A 5,994-nucleotide genomic window follows, 5' to 3' on the forward strand; every position below is an offset into this window, starting at 1 on the left:
AACACACCAATCAGCACCCTGTGTCTACCTCAGGGTTTGTGGATGCACTAATGGGCACTCTGTATGTAGCTAATCTGATGGGGACTTGGAGACTCTTTATGTCTAGCTAAGGGATTGTGAATACACCAATCAGCACTCCGTATCTAGCTAATCTAGTGGGGACTTGGAGAACTTTTGTGTCTAGCTTAGGGATTGTAAACGCACCAATCAACACCCTGTCAAAACGGACCAATCAGCTCTTTGTAAAACAGACCAATCGGCTCTCTGTAAAATGGACCAATCAGCAGGATGTGGGTGGGGCCAGATAAGAGAATAAAAGCAGGCTGCCGGAGCCACCAGTGGCATCTCCTCGCGTACCCTGCTCTGGTGTCGATTCTTTGTTCTTTACTTCTTTGGGTGCATGCTGCCTTTGTGAGCTGTAACACCGCGAAGATCTGTAGCTTTACTCTGGAAGCCAGTGAGACCAGGAACCCACCAGAAGGAAGAAAGTCCGAACGCATCCGAACATCAGAAGGAACAGACTCTAGACACGGAATCTTTAAGACCTGTAACACTCACGGCGAGAGTCCGCGGCTTTATTCTTGAAGTTAGTAAGACCAAGAACCTATCAATACCGGACACACTGGGATTACAGGTGTGAGCCATCCCTTAGTCCTTTTAAGAGTTCAACAATTAAGATTGCTTCCTTAAAAAGGGTAATAATAACTATTTATTGAGTGCTTTTTTTTTGTTTTGTTTTTGGAGAAGTAATTATCTAGTAAAAACAGTGTATATTTTCAGGGTTGTGCTACCTGTGTGGAAATCGGGAAAAATAAGGATGCTTACCTTAAATGGGTGTGAGGGATTAACTGATGTAATACATGCAAAGAGGTTGGAAGAGTTGCTGGCGCTTAATCAGTACTCCAAAAAATGTTACCTTCAAAACCACCTTTTAATGCAAAAGCATATATATACATACACACACATTGTTGGTTATTCATGCAGAAAAGAATCTGGGAGGAAACATAAGACATTAATAATGATCACCAAATAGATGTAGTTTGATTTTTGTTTTTCGCTATTTCACTTGTATTTGTGGAATGGGCATGGGTTGCTTTTTTAATAAGATTAAAAGAATAAGTTTTCAGGAAAAAAGTTTAAGGAAGTAAGGATGATTGGCCTGGAGAAGCAAGTTTCATAGGAGACATGGTAGATGTATTCCAGTAGTTGAGCCTTAAGTGGGGAAAAAAAAAATTTGTACCGTACAGCTTCAGAAACAGGACTGATGGATAAAAGTTTCACGGTGTTTCTAACAATCAGAGATGATTAGAAAAGCCACAATGAGCACCCCATCCTTGAAGGAATTCAAGCAGAAGCTGGAGGCCACCTCTTAGGGATGACCCATAGGTAATTCACGGATCAAGTGGCAGATTAGATCACAAGACCTGTAAGTTTCTATCGAATTGGGGATTCTGACTTATTTCCTATTTGACCTAATTTAGCTTTGACATACACTAGAAGAGATGAGAAACAGGTGGTCATCAGCCTTCAGAGAGCTGAAGTCTAGTTCTCTTGCTAATTATTTTTCTGCAACGATCACTGTTTCTATAAATCTTATGAGAAGACACTTGTGTTCCCTCATTCTATGGATCCAGTGTGGAATGGACACGTCAGAACTGCTAGCAGAGACATGTGAGTGCCCACTCCTCACGCCACCAAATGGCCAGCATCAACCCTGAAGTACAGTCTCAATGTTGGTGCTTGCCAAGAACAGACGAAAGAATAGGCAGTGTTTTTGGAGTTCAGGAGTCTGTGATGCCATTTTTGTTTTCTGTATCAGTCAGGAATGGCCTGGCCTGATGGCGTAAACAAATTAGGTGTTTGTGTGTTCATGTAACAGTAGTGCAGAGGAATACCATGCAGGACTGGCATGGCAGCTCTACAACATCCTTGGAGAACCAGGCTTCTTTCTTCACCACTCTCCTACGTACAGAGCTTATAGCCTCAGGAGCTTCAGCCATCACTTCTGCGTTCCAGGCAGGAAAAAGGGAAGAGCAGAAGGTAAAAGTGGTGCTCCTCTGAGTTTTAAAGAACTCCCCTAGAAGTCTTGCTCAGTAGTTAGTGCTTCTGTCTCATGGGCCACATTTTACTGCAAGGGGTGGGGGATGGAAAATGATGCAGTGTTTTTACTAGGTACTTTGTTATCTCATTAAAATCCAGCGTTCTGGAACTAGGGAAGTAGGTGGATATAGGGCAAACAATAGCAGTCTCTTCCCTTCTCGCACAGTCCCTCTATAAGGCTAGTGGGGATTACTCCATACTTTATTATAAAGATGAGAAAACTGAGAAGTGGTCGTGAGGACTTGTTTAGAGCCACAAAATGTCAGTGGTGATGTTGGTCCCAACACCCAGCTTTGAAAAAATGAGAGAACACAAAGACAGAAACCCATGAACATCTGTGGACAAACACCAGCTGTGAGCCCAGGGCCACCTCTCCTTGCAGAATCAAAACTGGCAGATGAGAGAGGCTGCAGAGGTCAGTGAGGACGAAGGTGGCAGGGCACTGGGGCAGATGTTTCAGTGATGGTGCTCCATGCTCTGTGTCATTCCCTAGGTTGGCAAAAGGTAGACAGCTCTGGCCTTGGCTCAGCTGGGAGAACAGATGGGCAGGAATTCAGCACAACTCCTAAATCAGCCAAGCGGCAGACTGCCTCCTTTCCTTCTCTGGGTCAGCCAAGGCTACAGTTTCCACCTGGTCACAGCCAGCTGCAGAGGCCCAAGACTGAAGCCCATGACAGCTCGGCGAGGAGCACCTAGAAATGTGCCATCCCACACCTGACTGTGAGGGGCCATCAGGAGAACAGGCAAGGGCAGGTGTTTCTTCCAGCAGTGAGGGGACATCTGCATTGAGCTGCCCAGCAGGAGAAAGATTAGATTTCTCTGTGCAAAGCAAACAGCTCCTTATGGCAGTCACATACCTGTCCTCACTCCTTTTGAGCATAGGGCTATACTGAGAAAACCAGTTTGTTTGAAAAAGGCCTGGAGCTCTGTTCTTTCTCATCCTCTTTATCTACCATAGGAATAATGGCAACGTGACCAGAGGTGTAAGGGGAGCCTAGGACCTACTCTGAAATACACGTAATGCAAGCGGAGGCGGCAACTCCCCACATCTGAGGAGGGGAAGGTCCTCATAGAAGGGAAACAGAAACAAAGCAAAAGTAGACAGGAACATGTGTTTAGCTTTAGACACGACATAAAATGCAGTTTTGCTGCAGTTCTGGTGAGACCACGTGGCATAGGAGGAAGACGGCTGAACGTCGCGGGGTTTGCTTGGGAGGAAATGACCAGGCCCAGAGGGAAAGAAGCGTTCCCTCTTTCACCTTCCAATGCTTACATCAATTTTGGATTATCTGTGTATTTACTCCCCATTCATTGACTCTAATTAAAAGTTAACTGAAATCTGTTTAGAATTCTATGTAGCCAGGCTTTCAGAAAAGCTTTTTAAAATAAGTGTGGAGTAGAAATTTGGTAATGAAGATCACTACCATGTTCCTTTGAGAGAAAAGATGGGAAAGGGACTGGAAGGAGAGGATGGCTAGACGGAGGGAGGGCTAGCTGTGGTGGCCCCACGCTCCTCAGAAGCCGTGCCCTGAAAAGAGCCACTTCTGAGCATTCCACTGACATTCCTTTTCCACGAAGCTTTGGGCACCTCAGGCCCCTGCAGTTGGACAATGAGGCTCTTCAGACAACTATAAAGAACTTCCAACTCTTGCTCCCTCACCCCAGGCCTTCTGTAATCTTGAGACCCTAGATCTGCTCACGTGGGCTTGGGAAGGCTGGTCAGATGGCCAATAGGGTCTGGCCCCACCTGCCTTTCCCTTTCCTCCTTCAGCAGCGTAGCTCCTCGCCCTCACGAGGGCACAATCAGGGCTGAGAGCCTTCATGAGCCCCCCTTGGTCCTCTGGGGTATGAGGAGTCAGCAGGGACACATTCCCCATCTCCACTAGGACCATCTGTGCTCAATTATAATCCCTTTGGAAGCAAGCAGAGGGCTGTTTAGCTGCTGCTGGTTCTCTGATTATTTTGTTCTTGTTTTTTGAACACTGCACATGGTGCAGCCAGCTGTGAGAAGCATCCACGATTCAAAGCTTTTTCTCTCTCAAAAAGAAAAGTGCTAAGCTGGTTGTTTTAACTATGGGAAAAGAAAAAACCTTTAAAAGTGTTACTTTCTGGGTAAGTTCCTTTCCATACCTTTTAATTCCACTCTTTCCAGGATTGGGACCATCCTTTGTCTATATTTCACAGACCCTATATAGGCACTTGCTTGCTGCAAATGAGCCTAGTTAACATCAAGATAGTGTGTAATTCCAGCTCATGCATCCGTATTTCAGTAGCCTCTCTTCTCGCTTATTGTGTGTTGAGAGAGACCAGATCTTCAAGGCATCCTTTTAATAAAACCATTGCAGAGACTCCACTCTGCAATGCACTAAGGAGCCCGGGCTAACTGCAGAGGCTTACCTTCTTTTCAGGTGCTGAGCCAGGAACAAAGCAACACTACTTTGTTCACACTTGAAATCCTCAGTGTTCTCTGCAGGCAAGAAGCAGTTGGCTGGGTTTGGCTCTACGCCAGCATGAAAATCACTAGGGGTGCTTAATAAAATGGTTATTTCTGGGGCTACATCATGGATTTGAAATCCAGACTCACATGTGAGTGGAGAGCCAGAGAAGCTGGAGATTTGGGAGTCGTGTGAATAGTAATAATGGAAACCACGAGATGAACTACAATTCACAGGCAAAAGAATATGGCAGTAGAAAAAGATGTAGGTAATTGGCCAGGCGTGGCGGCTCAGGCCTGTAACCCCAGCACTTTGGGAGGCTGAGGTGGGCAGATCACTTGAGGTCAAGAGTTTGAGACCAGCCTGGCCAACATGGCAAAACCCCATCTCTACTAAAAATATAAAAAATTAGCTGTGCATGGTGGCATGCGCCTGTAGTCCCAGCTACTTGGGAGGCGGAGGCACGAGAATCGCTTGAACTCGGGAGGCACAGATTGCAGTAAGCCAAGATCATGCCAGTGTACTCCAGCCTGGGCAACAGAGCGAGACTCCATCTCAAAAAAAAAAAAAGATCCAGGTAATTAGTCCCTTCGCCTCACATTTCTGAATGAGGTAAATAAACTCATTTCTTATTCTCATAATATACAGGATCTATGATAAACAGCAGCACAATTACGCCAGTAACCACAGGGCATGCCTATAGATACAAAAAGTTCTTTGTAGCATGGGTTTGGTCGGCTTTTATCTAACTAAATTTTCTGAAATTTAGAAAACCATCTAAATATGGAATAAATGGTTTTACTTACCATGCTGAAGAAAAAGAAGTAAAAATGTCTAAATATTTAGCAGAAATATTACTTCAAAAGTGATTTTACTTTTTGTCTTTGATAAGTAATTTTAAGCGTGCCCAAGGATAAAAAAAATCTGTACCAATCATGGGTTATTACATTGAGGATAATGGGAGCCACTGTCTGAGAAAGGAGTTATCAATATGGAAAGCAAATGAGAAGCAATCCTGTGTTGTTGGACTAGAATTGGAGGTACTGGTGTGAATTCATGGTTTTCAATATATGGATATGAAAGTAAATTTAGATATTAATGTGAAGCAAATTTAGACAACGTGTGTACATATGTGTGTGCATACAGGTACACAATTCCCAAGTTCTGACCACTGAGCCTGGGATGAGTGGCACCACAATAGTAAGCACTCCAATCTAACCTTTTATAATAATTTCCTACTAAAAGCAAGCAGGGCTGGAGTAGAGAAACCTGGAATGTCTCATTGTCAAAAAATACAGCAGTGCCCAAGTAGATGGGGGACATGTCAAAAGTACACAGGGGCTAACCTGAAGGTGCTCCCAGCGGCCATATTTGAGACCAGTTACGCATCTAAAGAAATAATGATGTAACAAACCGTAACCCATTGAATAAAAGAAGAAACTACGAGTCCATACTAGGA

This window comes from Pan paniscus, chromosome 1 (assembly GCF_029289425.2).
Source record: "Pan paniscus chromosome 1, NHGRI_mPanPan1-v2.0_pri, whole genome shotgun sequence".
NCBI lineage: Eukaryota > Metazoa > Chordata > Mammalia > Primates > Hominidae > Pan > Pan paniscus.